This window comes from Chiloscyllium punctatum, chromosome 23 (assembly GCF_047496795.1).
Source record: "Chiloscyllium punctatum isolate Juve2018m chromosome 23, sChiPun1.3, whole genome shotgun sequence".
Taxonomy (NCBI): Eukaryota; Metazoa; Chordata; class Chondrichthyes; order Orectolobiformes; family Hemiscylliidae; genus Chiloscyllium; species Chiloscyllium punctatum.
Window position 1 is genome coordinate 13,796,819 of NC_092761.1, and position 20,415 is coordinate 13,817,233.

Below are 20,415 nucleotides of genomic sequence, written 5' to 3' on the forward strand. Positions count from 1 at the left end.
AATAGGTGGCGTTGCTAAAGTTGTATAAGGTAACAGAGACAGCAATGGTCTGATCTGGAGCAGATGACCAGACTGCGAGAATTCTGGGGACAGGAGGTGCTTTCACAGGGAGAGAGGAGCATAGAGCCACAGGAGGTTACAGAAATGTGGAGAGCTGTCGGCCCTACAGGAGTTCATGGAGATGGGGAGGTTGGGAGGAATGGAGCAGTTTACAGGGATAAGGATGTTGGTAGGATGGGGTGTTTTACACAGACAGGAATGTATCAGGTGAATGGAGCTGAGTACAGAGATAAAGTGGGTTGGACAGATTAGAAAAACAAATAGACGTATGGAGGGTAGTCGTCACTGAAGATGTTTATAGACACAGGAAGGCTTAGGTTCTGCAGGATATTTAGATAAAGATGTGTGGTATCAGATAGATTCTCTAAGTCGTAAAAAAGCAATTTTGGTTGGAGACACTTTCACAGATGAGGGAGCATTAGTAACCTCCTCCAGTTTGGTCAAAGTGGGAAGGGTTGAAGGGGAGGGTGATGTTTACACATGTAAGAGCTGGAGAAGATTGTGGAAATGAGTAGATGGATGGAGACACTGGAGGAGCTTACATTGACAGGGTGGGTGCTGGCAATGAAAAGATATCACACAGATAGAGGGTCCTGTAGGAACAATATTGAAAGAGTCACAGGCATTGGAATGACTTCTGCAGATTGGGAGTATAACAGGGACTGAGAGGATTGGAGGGTCTCCACAGATTGATCGTGTCTTTAAGAATATGTAGATACGGAAATCTTAAACCCAATGCATGCAGTCTTCATTTCAAGACCAGAGCCACATTATCCCTCATCAGCCAAGGATCCCTAACCCTGCCAGCTTTTCCCTTTACCCCAATGGGGCACACTGGTCCTGGATTCTTGAGATCACACTTTGAAAAGCCTCCCATTTGCCAGTTGTTCCATTTCCTTCAAACAGACTCACCCAATCGATTAGAATCATAATGTGGAGGTGCCGATGTCGGACTGGGGATGGACAAAGTTAAAAATCACCCAACACTCGGTTCCAGTCCAACCGGTTTATTTGAAAGCACTAGCTTTCCGAGCACTGCTTCTTCATCAGGTGGTTGGGGAGCACAATCCTAAGCTACAGAATTTATAGCAACAGGATGGCAGTGTCATGGAATATAATATCAAACAAATTTAGTTTAAGCCTTTCATCTGTTACAGTGATCACCAGTGTTTCCAAAACGAGTTGGATTTTAACTGGGATTTGTGCAATTTTAAATTCACAGCATTGACGCTGGACAGATCCTGCAGAATGGCCCCAAACCTGGCCCTGTTCCAGTTTTCCTCTTCAACCTGTGGACCTGCTGATCTTTTTCCATAACTATGTTAAAACGAAGACAGTTGTGGGCACTGGACCCAAAGTGCTCTCTGAATGACAAATCAGTCACTTGCCCGACCTCGTTTTCTGAGGGGAGGTCCAGTGTTCCACCTGCCTGAGTAGAGTAGGGCCCTCTGCATATTGATTTAGGAACCTTCCTTGTACACTTTTGAAAAATTGCTCTCCGTCCAGTTCTTTTTATACTCGAGGTGGCCCAGTCAATACAGGGAATATTAAAATCTCCAGCCTGCACTCCTCTATTATTCCTATAGTTATCTGCAATTTCTCTACACAGCTGCTCCTCTGGTATCTGTTGGGTCTACAACAGTCTACAATACAGTCCCAACAAACTGACCCACCACCACCCCCCCCTTCTTCTTTCTAACTTCGAACCATGTGGAATTTTAAATGAATATATGTTTTAAAAATTGGAATTAACAATCCATAAATAAGTATTGATAAAAATCCAAACACTTGACCTTCAGAGAAAGACAACAGTTCACTCTCATGTGGTCTGCACGACATACCCACAGCAAAGGGTTTGCCTCTCAATGACCCTGTGAAATGGGCGAGCCAGCTGCTTAGCTCAAGGGCAGAAAGGGATGGGCAATAAAGGCTAGTCAGACAGAGACACCCACATCCCATGCCTGATTTTTTTAAAAACTCCATTCAGATTGGTCCCAGCACAGTTCCAGTGGAACAATGTCCTGGCCAATCACGTTGGTAGGTTTATGGACAGGGCTTTAAACTGACAGAGAGGATGCAGGGACAGGCTTCAGGTGAAAGGAACTTTCCAAATCCAAAGAGAAAAGGTGAAGCATCAGAGCAGCGTGGGAATGTGACTGAAGACAACAGAAAGGAACAGGATGGGACAAAGTTTAACTAAAACTGTAGACCAGCAAATCGATTTGTGACAGGAAATTGTGGGAACGAGTAAATTATGTTTTTTATTAATGGACAAAGTCTCTGCATCAAGGTAGATGGATTTGTGACACAGAGATAAAAGGGATTTAGACACCAGAGAGATGTGGTTACAGGGCGAACAAAAGGGGGAACGTAAATATTCAATGGTTCACAACCTTGTGCAAATTCAGGCAAAATGGACGACACTAACAATAATGGGTAAGAAAGGCATTACAGAGAAAACATTTGGCATCAGATCATGAAGTAGAGTCAGTCTGAATGTAAATTCTGGCTACTACTTGCCAAGGACACAAGCAGCAGAACAGTTTTAGACCACCCACCGAACAGCATTTCATGGCTCGTCACTACAATAAATAGGAATTCATTGGAATGTTTAATACAGGCACGGTGAACATTTAGTGAAACGTCAATATTCACAAAGTCTGGGACAATCACACTGACAACAGTGATATTGGAAGAGGAGTTCAGAGAATTTTTTTCAGTGTTTCTTAGAATAACACATTTTGCAACTGGCGAGGGACATAACTGTCTCAGAGAGACTGTTGTGTGATAAAACAGAGTGAATGAGTAATGTCACCTGGAGAGATCCTCTGGGAAACGGTGATAAAGTTCAGTTTAAATAAATATAAAGTTTTAAAGTGAAAAACAGAAAGGACAAACTACAACAAGAAACACAAATAGCCAATGACATGAGTTGGAGAGAAGAACTGACCAAGGTAAACAGGCTAAACAGACTGAAATATGTGCTTGTAAATGAACAGTGGAAAACATTTGAAGGAACTGTGTAAAATACTCAACAAAAGGACATTCCACTGAAACAGACCAAAACTCAGCAAGAAATCCCACTGGCCCCTCACTCAGGACAAAATGGATCATATTAGATATTGAGGCTGCGAAGATCACCACAAAGTACTTAAAATCCTGAAGTGAGAGAGTTTTAGGGTAAGTTTTAAAGGGATTGCAATGGGTCTGCTAGCAGGAGGAGGGCAATGGGAAGGGGAATCGTTGTCAGGGTTTATTGACACGATACGAACATGGAGAGGTGAAGGTGCTGGAGGTGGTGAGAGTGTTACAGAGAGTGGTCAGGGTCGGAACGGTGTTACAAAGCCAGTACGAATTGCTACAGCTGGAGGGGTTTGCAGAGGTAGGGAGGGACATATGTATTTTTATTTATTCATTCATGGGATGTGGGTGTCACTGTCTGGACCAGTATTCTTTGACCCCATGCAAAATTACCCAGAGATTATTGGGGCCCTGGTGGATATATTTAATACTTTGCTGGACACAGGTGAAGTGCTGAATGACTGGAGGATCGCTAATGTGGTTCCTTTGTTCAAGAAGGGCAGCAGGGAGAGGCCAGGTAATTACAGAGCAGATAGTCTGACAGCAGGGGGAGGGACATTATTGGAAACAATTGGGAGGATGAATCAACACTTGCAAAGGTAAGGATAAACTCGGTTTAGTCATCACGGACTTGGCAGAGAAAGAAACCGTCTGAGGAATTCAGTTCAGTTTTTTTGAAATGGTGCTTAAGTATATTGATGAGGGCAGTGCAGACGATGTGGTTTACATGGACTTGAATAAGTCCTTAAACAAGATCCAACATGGAAGGCTGGTTGAAAAGGACTGGGGTCCAAGGCAAGTTGGCACATTGGATGCAAAATTGGTGGATAGAATACTTTCACCAGCGGGTGTACCACAGGGAACTGTGCAGGAACCATTGAACATTAATAACTCGGATGTGAAAGCAGAAGGTAACATTAGTCGGTTTGCAGATGACATGAAAGGTGAGGGTGTTGTTCACAGTGAGGAGGATGGTCTCTGTCTGCTGTCTGATGTCGATCGGATGATAATCGAAGCAGAGTTTAGTTCTGATTGAAGTGAGGTAATACTCTGTGGGAGGTACGATAAGCGAAGTACAGACATAATAAACGGAAGGTCCTTGCGGAGTACTGAGGAATACAGGGACCTTGGTGGACAAGTCCATAGATCCCTGAAGGTGTCAGCACAGGGAGACAGGGTGGGAAAGGCACCTCAACTGGGAGTGGGAGAGGGACCCATATCCTGGTGGGGTGAATTGCTAGAGCTGCTTGAGAGGATATAACCCAGTCTGGCAGGGTGTTGGACCTTAAATAAACGCAAGGCCAGAAAGAAGATTGAGACTGGTACACGATTTAAAGACAGCAATTTCAGCAGACAAGGCAGGCAAGAACATAGCTGGGAATGGGGTAAAACTGATGATTAAACTACATTTATTTCAATGCAAGGGGCCTGACAGCTAAGGAAGATGAACTCAGGACATGGATTGGAACATGGGACTGGGATATTATAGTTATTACAGAAACGCAGCTGAGGGAGGGGCAGGACTGGCAGTTCATTGTTTCAAGGTAGAGATGCTACAGGAAGGGGAGGAAAGAGAGGACGTGTGGTGGTGGGTTTTGATTGCATGAATCATCACAGCAGTACTTAGAGAGGATATTTCTGTGGGATTGCCCAGTGAAGCTATGTTAGTGGAACTGAGAAATAAGAATGGGTCATCACTTTGATATGATCGGACTGCTGACCCCAAATAATCTGTGGCAGACTAAGGAACAAATATGTCGGGACATCTTAAATATCAACTATAATAATAGGGCTGTTATGGTAGGGTTTTTGAACTTTCCAAACCTAGACTGGGATTGCCAGTGTTCAGTGTTTGCAAGGGAGGAATTTGGTAATTGTGTTCCAGAAAAATCCCAATCAATATGTAAATGGCCTGAAAAGAGAAAGGGGCAAAACCTGACCTCCCCTTGGGAATTAAGGTCGGGAAAGGGACCGAGATGTGAGTGGGAAAGCGTTTTGCCAAAGTGACCACAGTTTTCGTAGTTTGAAAACAGCTTTGGAAAAGGACAGGCCTGGTCGACAAGTGCAAGTTAAAAAATGGAGCTTGACCAATCTTGATCCTAAACAATCTTTTCACTCCAGAACTTACTGTGGAGAAAGACTGGGGAACTCAGGGAACAAGAGTAATACATGTGACCACAATTGCAGTTCTCTGCAATTCCAGTCTCTCTGCTACAGGAAGGACATTGTGAAACTTGAAAGGGCTCAGAAAAGATTAACAAGATATTGCCCGTGTTGTTGCTGAATAAGCTGGGGTTACTGTCACTGGAGAATCGGAGACGGAGGGATGACCTTACAGAGGTTTATATAAACATGAGCGGTATGGATAGGGTGAGCATTCAAGGCCTTTTCCCAGAAGTTGGGGAGTCCAAAACTAGAGGGCATAAGTTTAAGGTTAGAGGTGAATGGTTTACAGAGCGACTGAAGGGACAGCTTCTTCACACACATGGTGATGTGTGTATCGAATGAGCTGAGAGAGAAAGTAATGGAGACTGATACAATTACAGCATTTAAAAGGTATCTGGATGGGCATCTGAATAGTAAGGGTGTAGACGTATATGGGTCAAATGCTGGAAAAGGGAATGGATTTATTTAGATCTTCTGGTAAGCCTGGACGAGTTGAAGACCGAAGGGTCTGTTTCTATGCTGTATATCTCTATGACTTGAAAATACTGCATATTATAAAAGAGGTGGTGCTGAAGGTTTTAAAACACAAAGCTATGGCAAGTCCCAGAACCTGATTAAGTGTATCACAGGACATTGTGGAATGCTAGGGAAGAAATTGTGGAGCCCCTAGCAAAGGTATGTGTACTACTGACAGCCCTGTGTGATGGGCTGGCAGGCTGGAGGGTGGCATCGTGGACAGTGAAGGATGTTTTCTGAGATTACAAAGGGATCTTGATGGAGGGAGTGAATGGGCTGAAAAACTAGAGATGGAATTCAATCTAAATAAATACGAGGTAATGCATTTTGTAAAACAAACAAGGGTAGAGCTTATACAATTAATGTTCGGGCTTCGGTTAGTGTTTTAGAGCAGAGGGCCCTCCGGGTTCAGGTACATAATCATTGAAGCTTACATCACAGGATGGATAAGACAGTGCTTGGCATGCCTGACTATTGCTCAGTCCATTGAGTGGAGGATTTGGGACGTCATGTTGAGATTGCACAGACATTGGTGAGGCCTGTTCTGCAATACTCTGTCCAGTTCTGGTCGCCCAGTTAACAGGGAGGATATTATTAAGCTGCAGGGGGTTCAGAAGAGATTTACCAGGATATTGCTGGGTATGGAAGGCTTGAGTTCGGAAAAATGGCTGGATAGGCTGAGTCTTTTTCCACTGGAGCCTGGAGGTTGAGACATGATGCTTTAAAGGTTTATGGGAAAAAAATGAGGAAAAAGATCAATTTAATGGTAGTTGCCTTTTCCTCAGGATGGGGGGAGTCTCAAGAGGAGGGGCCACATTTTTAAGGTTAGAGGAGAGAGATGTTCAAAAAAAAGATATGGGGCAATTTGCTGCAGAGAGGGTGGTTTGAGTGTGGAATGAACTTCCTGAGAAAGGGGTTGATGTGGGTACAATTACAACATTTAAAAGATATTTGGATAAACAGGTCAATAGGGAAGATTTGGAGTGATATGGGCCAGCAACAGGCAGCTGGGAAGAGTTTAGTTTTAGATGATGGTGGGTATCAGCTGAAGGGTCAGTTTCCATGCTGTATGGATCTATGACAAGAATATGGTTTTATTCCATTATTGAAGAAAGGATCAGGGCTGGGCCCACTGATGGGCATCATCTACATAAACAATTTGGTTGAAAATAAAGGAGTGATTGTGCGAAAGTTTGGTGATGATCAAATGAATGGTGTAGTGGGCAGTAAATACGGTTATCAAAGGGGATACTGACCAACTGGGCCAGTGGGCCAAGGAATGAAAGATGGAGTTTAATTCAGGGGTTGGATTTTGTTAAGACAAATCAGAAAGGACTAATACTGTTAATGGAAGGGCTCTGGCCAGGGTTGTTGAACAGAGAGAGAGAGAGAGAGAGACCGGGGGTGCAAGTTACATTGTTCCTCCGAAGTGACATCACAGGTGGACAGGGTGAGGAAAGTGACATTTGGCACATTTGCCGACATTGGCCAGCACTTTGTTACATACGTTGGAGATATTTGTAACATTGTCCTAAATATTTCACTTGGGCAGAGGAGGCCACGGGGTGACCCTAAGAATGGTGAATAACCAAGGGTAGGTGAGTCCAAAACTAGAGGGTATAAACAGGAGGTGAGAGAGAGCAAGGATTTAAAGAGGGAGCTGAGAGGGATCATTATCCACAGAGGATGGTGTATAGATGGAACAGACTGCTTCAGGCACAAGGGAGAAACAAGAACAATTACAGCATGGAAAGACATTTGGGCAGGTTTATGGACAGGGCTTCAAACTGACAGAGAGGATGCTGGGACAGGGTCCAGGTGAAAGGAGCTTTCCAAATCCAAAGAGAAAAGGTGAAGTAATGGAGCAACATGAGAATGTGGCTGAAAGGAACAAAATGGGGACAGAGTTTAACTAAAACTGTACATCAGTCAATAGGTTTGTGACAGGAAATTGTGGGAAAGAGTAAATTATGATTTTTTAAAAAATGGACGAAGTCTTATCAATAAGGTAGATGGATTTCTGACACTGAGATAAAAAAAGATTTAGACACCAGAGAGACGTGGTTACAGGGCGAACAAAAGGTGGACATAAATATTCAATGGATCACAACCTTGTGCAAACTCAGGCAAAATGGGTAACAATAACAATAATGGGTAAGAAAGGCATCACAGAGAAAGCATTTGGTCTTAGATCATGAAATAGAGTCAGTCTGAATGTACATTCTGGCGACTACTTGCCAAGGACACAAGCAGCAGAACAGTTTTAGCCACCGAACAGCATTCCGTTGCTCATCACTGCATTACACAGGAACTGATTGGAATTTTTTAACAAACACATTGTGATAATTTTGGGAAATTTCAATATTCCCATAATCTGGGACAGTCACACTGACAACAGGAATATTGGAAGAGGAGTTCAGAAAAAAAAAATTCCGTGTTTCTTTGAATAACAAATTGTGCAACTGGCTAGGGACATAACTGTCTCAGAGCGACCATTGTGTGATCAAACTGAGTGAATGAGTCATGTCACCTGGAGAGATCCTCATGGAAATTGTGATAAAGTGCAGTTTAAAGATATATAAAGTTTTAAAGTGAAACACAGAAAGGACAAGCTACAACTAGAAACAAAAATAAACAATAACATGAGTTTGAGAGGAGAACTGACCAAGGAAAACAGGCTAAACAGACTGAAATATGTGCCTGTCAATTAACAGTGGAAAACATCAACAAAAGGACATTCCATTGAAACAGAAAAATCCTCAGCAAGAAATCCCCATCGGTCCCTCACTCAAGTAAAAAGGATCATATTAGATTATCGAGCTTAGAGGATCACCAACAAGTACTTAAAATCCTGAAGTGAGAGAACGTTTAAGGAGTAAGTTTTAAAGGGATTGCAAAGGGTCTGCTAGCAGGAGGAGGTCAGATGGAAGAGGGAATAATTGTCAAGGTTTTATGTCACAAAAGGAACTGGGAAAGCTGAAGGTGCTGGAGGTGGTGAGAGTGCTACACAGAGTGGTCAGGGACTGAATGGTGTTCCAAAGTAGGTACGGATTGCTGCCGCTGGAGCTGTTTGCAGAGGTAGGGAGGGACATAGGCATTTTTATTTATTCATTCATGGGATGAGGGTGTCACTGATTGGACCAGCATTCTTTGCCCCACTGCTAATTACCCCGAGTATAGCACAGAGTCAGCCATATTGCTGTGGGTCTGGTGTCACGTCCAGGCCAGACCATGTTAGAATGTCAGATGATCTTCTCTCAAGGACGTAAGTGAACCAGATGAGTACTTCCTAGTGGTCAACAATGCTTTTATGGTGGCCTCACCAATGTCCTGTACAGCCACAACATGACATCCCAACTTTTACTCTCAATGCTCTGCCCAATGAAGGTAACCATCCCAAACGCCTGCTTCACCAACCTGTCTGCCTGTGACACCACTTACAAAGAACTGTCTACCTGCATTCCTGGGTCTCTGACTGACAACACTACCCAGGGCCCAAACATTAATTGGACAAGTCCAACCCTGGTTTCTTTCACCAAAATGGAACACCTCACATTTATCTGATTAAACTCCATCTGCTATTCTTCAGCCCACTATTCCAGTGTACTGTTCATCCTGTTGTATCATAGATAATCTTCTCCACTGTCCACTTTCCCACCAATTTCAGTGTCACCCAAGAAGCTTACTTACCACAAAACCAATATTCCCATCCAAACCATTTATCCAAATAACAAACAACAGGGGACCCACTGCACCGCTGGTCACATGTCTCCAGTCCGAAAGGCAACATGTCTCCCATCACCCTCTGTCTCCGACCATCAAGCCCAATTTTGTATCCAGTTGACTAGCTCCTCCTGAATGCCATGTCCTTCTGCATTGATCTGAACATATTACCCAGTTTACCATACGGATCGTAGAACACAAAACAGTACAGCACAAGACCCTTCGGCCACGATGCCATGCCCATCTTTTACCCAACTATAAGATCAAACTAACCTACATACCCTTCATTTTGCTGTCATCCATGTGCCTATCCAAAAGTCTGTTAAAATGTCCCATTACACCCACCCACCACTCTCTGTGTAAAGAACCTACATCTGAAATCTCCCCTTACCCATCCACCAATCACCTTACAATTATGCCCCCTTGTACCATGTATGCCATGGGATAAAGAGGTCTCTCACTGTTCACTCTATCTATGCCTCACACCATCTTGTTCACCTCTTTCAAGTCACCCCTCACCCTTCTTCACTACAATGAGAAAAGCCTTAGCTCCCTCAACCTTTCTTCATAAGACATGTTCTCCAGTACAGGCAGCATCCTGGGAAATCTCCTCTTTACCCTCTCTAAAGCTTCCACATCCTTCCTGAAATGAAGGGACGAAACCTGAACACGATATTCTAAATGGGATCTAAACAGGGCTGCATAGAGCTGTAGCATAACCTCACGCTTTAAAACTCAATCCCCCAGCGAATGAAAGCGAATACAACATATTCTTTCTTGACAACACTATCACAGCTTGGTGGCAAATTTGACGGATCTCAGGTCATGAAATCCAAGATCCATCTGTTCCTCCACACTATTCAGTATTCTGCCTTTATCCCTGTATTCTGCATTCAAGTCTAACCTTCCAAAATGAATCACTTCACACTTTTCCTGATTTGACACCATCTACCACTTCTCAGCCCAGCTCTACATCCTGTCAATGTCCCGTTGCAACCTACAACAGACCTCCACACTCTTCACCACTCCACCAACCTTCATGTCATTGGCAAACTTACTAACCCACTCTTCCACTCACACATCCAAGTCATTCATAAAATCACAACGAGCAGAGGTCCTGTAACCTCTCTCTCTCTGCAGAAAACCACTGGTCACTGAGCTCCAGGCTGAATGATTTCTATCTGTCATCACCCTCTGTCTTCTCTGGGCCAGGAATTTTGTCTCCAGACAGGCAGGTTTCCCTGTATCCCATGCTCTGTACTTTCTCAATGAGCCATAAGTGTGTTTTGTCACATTCTCAAAGGATTCAATAAGATTTGTGAGGCATGAACTGTCCTTTACAAAGTCATGATGATTTTCTCTAATCAAACTATGGTTTTCCAAGGAATCATAAATCCTGTATCTCAGAGTCCTCTCCAATAATCTGCACATCACAGACAGTAGACTGACAGGTCTGTGATTCCGAGGATTATCTCTATTCCCTTTCTTGAAAAACTCATGGCTGATTCACCAAACCTGAACATCTTTGGGCTTTGGAAACCTGAGCACCTGTTGGAAACTCACACAGACATGGGGAGAATGTGCAAACTCCACACAGACAGTCGCCTGGGGCTGGAATTGAAATCACGTCCCTGGTGCTGTGAGGGAGTAGTGCTAACCACTGAGCCACCGTGCTGGCCCATGTAACTCTCTAGAGCCCTGCTTCTGATCCTTGGTTCCTCAACCTTAGGTTAGCTTCCTTCTTCCTCTTGACTAGATGTTCTACTTCGCTTGGAACCTTGACAAATGCTTTGCTGAAGTCCATGTAGACGACGCTGACTGCTCTGCCTTCATCGATCTCTTGGTCAACTCCTCGAAGAGTCAATCCGGTTTGTGAAACACGGTTTCCCACTCACAAAGCCATGCTGACTATCTCTAATCAGCCCTTGCCTTTCCAAATATACGTAGTTCCTTTCTCTCAGAATCTCCTCCAACAACTTCCCCAGCACTGGGCTCACTGGGCTGTAATTTCCTGGCTTTTCCCTGCAACCCTTAAGTGATGGAAGAACATTAGCCACCCTCAAGTCTTCCGGTAACTCATTGTGTCTGTGGATCATATAAATATCTCTGTTAGGGACACCGCAACCTCTTCCCTAGCTTCCCACAATAGTCTAGGATAGACATAATGAGCTACTGAGGATTGATCGACCTTTGTTTGTTTTAAGACTCCAACACTTTCTCTTCTCTGTTGAGGATTCTTTCCAACACATCACTCTTTATTTCCCCAAGTTCCCGAGCTTCCATGTCTTTCTCCACAGTAACTTCTGACAACACTATTGTGTCTAATATCTCACCCATCTCCTGATAGTTAAGGTGCCCTATTCTCTACTAAGTTACTCCTTAGCCCTTATTGAAACTTGTGTAAAGGTTTCTGATAATTCAAATACACCGTATCCTCGGTACAGCCACTCCTTCACCCGTATCTACTCTGCCATTTATACTCACACCAATAAAAATACAATCCAACAGGCTCAAATCCACATTGTCTTTTTATTAAATGTGTTTCAAAGGGTCCAGTTATTGTATATTGACATATCATTTCAAACATATTTCAGCTCCCGACCTACTGTCAGGCTGACACTGTTTGGTTTCAGACTGGCAGCAGAAATGGTTATGGGAGTTCTTGTTTCTCAGTCTGAAAAAGGGAGATTACAGGTTCAACAGGTAATAGAGGCTTTGGAATTAAGGAGGGAATGATGTGGGGACTGTATTAGATTATGGACAGAGAGATTGCAGTGGTGACTGAAGAACATTATGGAGATAGGGAGTGATGTGGGGACTGTATGAGATTATGGACACAGAGAGTGCAGTGGTGACTGAAGGACATTATGGAGATAGGGAGTGCTGTGGGGCCTGAAAGGGGCCAAAGAGATCTGCAGGGCTGTTGGGTCTGAAGGAGGTTGCACAGATCAGGAGGATCATGGGGATTGAAGGAGGTTTCTCTGAACGGGAGGGTCGTTGGGTCAGGATGAGATTATGGAGATAGGGAGGGTCGTGGGGCCTTTTGGAGGTTATGGAGTTAGGGAGGTTTGTGGGGAATGATTCAGGTTACATGGATAGGGAGAGTCGTGGGGACTGAAGGAGTTTATGGAGACAGGGAGGGCTGTGGGGACTGAAGGAGGTTACATAGATATTAAGTTTATAGCGATGCACAGTGACTACTGGCATTTAGTGATGCAGCGGGCTGTAGTAACTGGGACGGGAGGGGGCTGTCTTACAGTGATAGGGAGGGTTGTGGAAGATGGAACAGCTGACAGATACAGGGTGACAACCAACTTGACACTGACATTTTTTACAAACCTACTGACTCCCACAGCTACCGAGATTACACATCTTCCCACCCTACCGCCTGCAAAATTCCCAACCCCTATTCCCAATTCCGTCGTACCTGCTCCCAGGTGGGCCAGTTCTGCCACAGAACACACCAGATGGCCTCCTTCTTTAGAGATCGGAATTTCCCTTCCCACGTGGTAAAAGATGCCCTCCAATGCATCTCGTCCACATCCCGCACCTCTGCCCTCAGACCCCACCCCTCCAACCGTAACAAGGACAGAACGCCCCTGGTGCTCACCTTCCACACTACCAACCTTCGCATAAACCAAATCATCCGCCAACATTTCCACCACCTCCAAACGGACCCCACCATCAAGGATATATTTCCCTCCCCACCCCTCTCCACTTTCCGCAAAGACCATTCCCTCCGTGACTACCTGGTCAGTTCCATGCCCCCCAAAAACCCACCGTCCCTTCCTTGCAATTTCTCCTGCCAATGCAGTAATTGCAAAACCTGCGCCCACACCTCCCCCCTCACCACCATCCAAGGCTCCAAAGGAGCCTTCCACATCCAAAGTTTTACCTGCACATCCACCAATATCATTTATTGTATCCGTTGCTCCCGCTGCGGTCTCCTCTACATTGGGGAGACTGGACACGTCCTAGCAGAGCGCTTTAGGGAACATCTATGGTACACCCGCACCAATCAACCCCACTGCCCTGTGACCCAACATTTCAACTCCCCCTTCCACTCTGCCGAGGACATGCAGGTCCTGGGCTTCCTCCACCGCCACTTCCTCACCACCCGACGCCTGGAGGAAGAACGCCTCACCTTCAGCCTCGGAACACTTCAACCCCAGGGCAACAATGTGGACATCACCAGTTTCCTCATTTCCCCTTCCCCCATCTCACCCCACCTCCAGCCTTCCAGCTCAGCACCGTCCTCATGACCTGTCCTAATGGACTATCTCCCTTCCCACCGATCCATTCCACCCTCCTCTCTGACCTATCACCCCCATCCCCACCCCCATTCACCCATTGTACTCTTTGCTACCTTCACCCATCCTCCACTCTGACCTATCACCTTCTTCCCCACCCCATTCACCTAATGTACTCTTTGCTACTTTCTCCCCATCCCCACCCCCTACCGAGATAAGGCATGTTGTAGACAATGAACCAAGTTACAGGGATAAGGAAGGTAGTCTGGAATGCAGCACAATTCAAATATGTGGAGATACTATTGGGAAGGGAGGAGGTTACAGGGATAGGATCTGTTATAGGAATTAAAAATTATTGAAGACACTGGACCACAAGACATGCCATAGATACACTGTTGCAGTGAGTTTTAATATAACAGAACTTACAGTGGGATGGTGATTGAGCCTGGGGTGTGTGTGTGTGCACTGTGCTCCAGCACTGTATCTATGTCATGTTGTGTTAACAGATATTTGGAGCCCTCTCATTGTTCTTTGCTCTGTGCACTGTGGGTGACCTTACCTCACGACAGGATTTATTGAAGGCTCCAGATCTCCTTTCCCTTTGTCTCTCTCTGGCAGACCAATTGCATTCAATGAGGTGATGGACGATCCACCCAGCAGCTGGGAAGGCTATTGAGTCAGGACCTTCCTGAGTACCTACAGGAGACAGAGAAATAGACAGGATGGGAAATTAAACAGATGCAGTGAGGGTTACACATGGAGAATGGCACTGAGTTCCACAGAGATCAGGAAAATGGAGTGATATTAAGTAATAGTCCCAGATTGCTGGAAGATGTCAGGATCACACAATTGTGTGGGAAGAATGGGTTTTGCTTCATGATGCACTGGTATCAGTGCTCAGGGATGAGCAACCAGTGAGCAGGTGAAGTAATGGCCTAGTGGTATTATTGCGAGAGAATGGATCCAAAATCTCAGCTAATGTTCAGGGGAGGCAGGATTGAATCCCGCCATCTGAAAAGGAGACATTTGAAATCAATAATTTTAAAAATAATAATTAACAATCCACAAATAAGTATGAAACCATTACTGATGTACAACAAATCCAAACACTTGTCCTGTAGAGAAGGACATCTGCCCATCCTCACGTGGTCTGCACGACATCCCCACAGCAAAGGGTTTGCCTCTCAATGACCCTCTGAAATGGCTGAGCAAGTCACTCAGTTCAAGGGCAGCTGGGCAAGAAAGGCTGGTCAGACAGAGACTCACACATCCCATACCTGATTTTAAAAAAAGCTATTAGGATGGTCCCCCTGGAACTGTGCTGGAAGCAGTGTCCTGGCCAATCATGACGGTAGGTTTATGGACAGGGCATTAAACTGACAGAGAGGATGCAGGTGAAAGGAGCTTTCCAAATCCAAAGGGAAAAGGTGAAGCAATGGAACAGCATGGGAATGTGGCTGAAGACAAGCAGAAAGGAACAGGATGGGACAGAGTTTAACTAAAATTGTACATCAGCAAATAGATTGGTGACAGAAAATTGTGGAAGAGAGAATATTATGTTTTTTTTGAATGGACAAAGTTGCTGCAATAAGGTCGATGGATTTGTGACACAGAGATAAAAGAGATTTAGACACCAGGGAGACATGGATACAGGGTGAACAAAAATATTCAGTGGTTCGTAATCTTGTGGAAACTCAGGCAAAATGGGCAACGCTAACAATAATGGATAAAAAAAGGCATTACAGAGAAAGGATTTGGCTGCAGATCATGAAGTAGAGTCAGTCTGAATGTACATTCTGGCTACTACGTGCGAAGGACACAAGCAGCACAACAGTTTAGCCAATGAACAGCGTTTCATTGCTCATCACTGCATTAAACAGGAACTCATTGGAATTTTTTAACAAAGGCATTGTGATAATTTTGGGAAACTTCAATATTTCTATAATCTGGGACAATCACGTGGTCAACATTGATATTGGAAGAGGAGTTCGGTTTTTTTTTCAGTGTTTCTTTGAAAAACACATTGTGCAACTGGCTGGGGACCTAACTATCGCAGACGACCGTGTAATGAAACTTAGTGAATGAGTAATGTCACCTGCAGAGATCCTTCGGGAAATTGTGATAAAGTGCAGTTTAAAGAAATATAAAGTTTTAAAGTGAATCACAGAAAGGACAAGCTACAACTAGAAACAAAAATAGCCAATGACATGAGTTTGAGAGGAGAACTAACCAAGGTAAATAGGTTAAACAGACTGAAATATGTGCCTGTAAATGAACAGTGGAAAACATTTGAAGGGACAATGCAAAATACTCAACAAAAGGACATTCGATTGAAATAGTAAAAACCTCAGCAAGAAATTCCCACTGATACCTCACTCAGGACAAAAAGAATCATACTAGATTATGAGGCTGAGAAGATCACCAAAAAGTACTTAAAATCCTGAACTGAGAGAGCGTTTTAGGAATAAATGTTAATGGATTGCAATAGGTCTGCTCGCAGGAGGGGGGCTGGGGGAAGGGGAACCACGGTCAGGGTTCATTGACACAATAGGAACAGGGAGAGGTGAAGGTGCTGGAGGTGGTGAGAGTGTTACAGAGAGTGGTCAGGGTGTTACAAAGCCAGGACGGATTGCTGCAGCTGAAGGGGTTTGCAGAGGTACGGAGGGCCATAGGTATTTTTACATATTCATTCATGGGATGTAGGTGTCACTGCCTGGAACAACGTTCTTTGACCCCTTTGCTAATTACCCAGAGGGTAGCTCAGAGTCAGCCATATTGCTGTGGGTCTGGAGTCACATGTCGGCCAGACCAGGTTAGAATATTTGCTGATCTTCCCTAAAGGAGGTTAGTGAACGAGATGAGTTCTTCCTCCAGATCAACAATGTTTTAATGGTGGCCCCACCAATGTCTTTTACAGCCACAACATGACATCCCAACTCTTACTCTTAATGCTCTCCCCAATGAAGGTAACCATCCCAAATGCCTGCTTCACCAGTCTGTCTACCTGTGACACCACATTCAAAGAACTGTGTACCTGCGTCCCTGGGTCTCTGACTGACAACACTACCCAGGGCCCGAACATTAACTGGACAAGTCCCACCCTGGTTTGTTTCACCAAAATGTAACACCTCACATTTATCTAATTAAACTCCATCTGCTATTCTTCAGCCCACTATCCCAGCAGTACTGGTCATCCTGTTGTATCACAGATAACCTTCTTCACTGTCCACTTTACCACCAATTTCAGTGACACCCAAAACAATTACTTACCAGGAAACCAATATTCCCACCCAAACCATTTATCCAAATGACAAACAACAGGGGACCCACTCCACCGCTGGTCACATGCCTCCAGTCAGAAAAACAACATGTCTCCCATCACCCTCTGTCTCCTACCATCAAGCAAATTTTGTATCCAGTTCACTAGCTCCTCCTGAATGCCATATCCTTTTTACACTGATCTGAGCTGATGACCCAGTTTACCAGACAGAACACAGAACGCAGAACAGTTCAGCCCAAGACCCTTCGGCCATGATTTCATGCCAACCTTTTATCCAACTGTAAGATCAAAGTAAACTACATAACCTTCATTTTACTATTATCCATGTGTCTGTACAAGAGTCTATTAAATGTCCCTAATGTGTCTAATTTTACCAGAACCATTGGCAGTCCATCCAACCACCTACCATTCTCTATCCTCTTATCCATCCTCCATTCACCTTAAAATTATGCCGCCTTGTAATAGCCATTTATGCCATAGGAGGAAACGTCTCTGACTATTCACTCTCTCTGTGCCTCTTATCATCTTGTTCACCTCCACAAAGTCGCCCCGCCCCCTTCTCCAATGAAAAAAGCCTCAGCTCCCTAAACCTTTCTCCGTAAGAACTGCCCTCCATTACAGGCAGCATCTTGGTAAATCTCCTGTGTACGCTCTCTAAAACTTGCACAGCCTTCCTGTAAACAGGGGACCAGAACTGAACACAATATTCCAAGTGTGGTCTCACCAGGACGCTATAAAGATGCAGTAAAACCTCACGGCTCTTACAGTCAATCCCCTTCTAAGGGGAGCCAACACAACATATGCCTTTTTAACAACCCTACCAACGTGCATGGCGATTTTGAGGGATCTATGGACACGGACCCCGTGATCTCTGTTCTCCACACTGCCAAGTATTCTGCATTTCACCCTGTATTCTGTATTCAAATTCGACCTTCCAGAATGAATAACTTCACACTTTTCCAGATTGAACTCCATCTGCCACTTCCAGCCCAGCTCTGCGTCCTGTCAATGTCCCATTGCAACCTACAACAGCCCTCCACATTCCCCACCACTCCATCAACCTTCGTGTGATTGGCAAACTTACTAACCCACTCTCCAACATCCACATCCAAGTCATTTACAAAAATCACAGAGAGCAGAGTCCCAGAGCTGATTGTTACAGAACACCACTGGTTACTGAGCTTCAGGCTCAATACTGTCCATCTGCTGTCCCCTCTGTCTTCTCTGGGCCATCCAATCCTGTATCCAGACAGACAGATTTCCCTGTATCCCAATTTTCCTTCTTTTCTGAATGAGCCATCAACGTATTCTGCCATATCCTCAAAGAATTCAATAAGGTTTGTGAGGCGTGACCTGACCCCTCACAAACCCATACTGACTGTGGCTAATTTAACTGTGGTTTTCCAAGTAGTCATAAATCCTGTCTTTAGAGTCCTCGCCAATAATCTGCACACCACAGACATTCAACCAAATCAGTAATTCCCAGAATTCTACCTCCGTAACATGGCTCAGACTTTACAAATCTTCCCTCCTCTGCCATGTTCCCCAGAAGGGCACTGGAGGGTGGTGGGGGTTACAGACTCAGGGAGGGATATCAGGACAGGAGGATTTTGCAGACATTAGGAGGTTTGCAGTGCCAAAAGGAGGCTTCAGTAATTGTGAGGTTTCATGGTGATGAAGGCATTTCAGGAGGGAGGGAGGGAGGGAGGATTGTAGGGAAATGAGAGTTTTCACAGTTTACGTGTTTTATTAGGGCTGCAAGTGGTTACTGAGTTGGGGAGGGTGTAAGCACTGGTGGATATTACATAAACATGTGGTTTTAGTTGCAATGCAGGAAGAGGATTCAGGAAGCTGGAGAGTATGGGGTCTGAACGAGGTTACACAAATGGGAAGAGTTGTCAGGAGTGGAGGTGTTTACAGAGACAGCAATGGTCTGATCTGGAGCAGAGGACCCAGACTGGGAGGGATATGGGGACTGGAGGTGGTTTCACAGGGAGGGAGGACCTTAGACCCACAGGAGGTTACAGAAATGTGGAGAGCTGTAGGGCTGACAGGGGTTCATGGAGATGGGAATGTTGGGAGGGATAGAGAAGTTTACAGGGATAAGGATGTTTGTAGGACAGGGCTGGATCACAGACAGAGACTGTTTTAGGGAGCTGAGCAGATTACAGAGATAAAGATGTTTGTATCGACTGGAAGAACAAACAGAGATATGCAGGGTAGTCGTGACTGAAGATGTTTATAGACATAGGAAGGCTTAGGTTCTGGTGGTTATGGAGGCTGTGGAATCTGGATTTCTTTTCAGAGACTGGGATAACAATTTTGGTCAGAAACAGTTTCACAGATAAGGGAGCATAGCACAAACAGGAGGAAGTTGTAGAGGAAGGTGACGTTTAAACAGATCATGGTGTAAGAGCTGGACAAGGTTATGGAGATGGGTAGATGGTGGAGACACAGGAGGAGCTTACATTGACATGGGGGTGATAGTGACAGGAGGGTGATAAATAGATAGTGGGTTTTGTAGGGACTGGATTGGGAGAGGCACAGGCATGGAGTGAGTTCGACAGATCAGGATTACTGCAGAGACCTGAGAGGATTACACTGATAGGGACGGTGGTCGGGTCTCCACAGACTGTTGGTGTTTAGGGACTGGAAGAGATTTGGTAGAGAGGGAGGGATGTAAGAGCTGCAGGAGCTTATGGAGAGTTGAAGAGTTGGAGCAATTTGCAGAGGTAGGTTTCTCAGACAGGAGTAGGTTATAGATAGTGAGGATTGTGTGGTCTGAGTAAGTCAAAAAGAGGAGAGTTTTCGCGTCTGGAAAAGGTTACACTGACAGGGACAGTTGAAGAGACTGAAGCAAAAATGCATGGAGAAGGTTACACAGATCGGGAGGTGAGTAGGGACTGAAGGTGAATACACAGACATGGAGGGTTGTATTGTTAGACGGAGCTGAGAGGGATAGGGACTGGTTTAGGGATTTACACAGATAGGGAAGGTAGTGTGTTTGGAGAAGGTTACACTGATACAGACAGTGTTAGGGAGTGTTTAGTGAACTACAGAGGAGCTCAGAGAGAATGTATTATGGGGAGTGGAGGAGATTACAGACACAGAGATAGCTGTCGGGTTGAAAAGAGCTTCTACAGATCCTCAGTGCTGTAAGGCAGGAGGGAGGTTATAACAGTGAGTGTTGCCAAGACTTAATTACTTCACTGAAATAGAGCAGGTCTCAGCACGTAACTGTCAAAGGGAAGGTGAGACAGTCCAGATGAGTTTTCAGAAATACAAATGTTTATGGGAGTTTCAAGAGGGAACAATGATTGGGAGTGCTGTACCGAATGG

The 20,415-nt window shown here is 44.8% G+C and overlaps 1 long non-coding RNA gene across 4 annotated transcripts in view; it reads right to left on the reverse strand.

Annotated features, from left to right (window-relative positions):
• Nucleotides 1-20,415, reverse strand: part of LOC140494026 (uncharacterized) — a 124,073-nt gene that overhangs the window by 61,893 nt on the left and 41,765 nt on the right. For all 4 annotated transcript variants that reach the window (XR_011963841.1, XR_011963842.1, XR_011963843.1 and 1 more), the window contains exon 4: nt 14,356-14,492. This is a non-coding gene — a long non-coding RNA (uncharacterized lncRNA). The remainder of the gene's footprint in view (nt 1-14,355; nt 14,493-20,415) is intronic.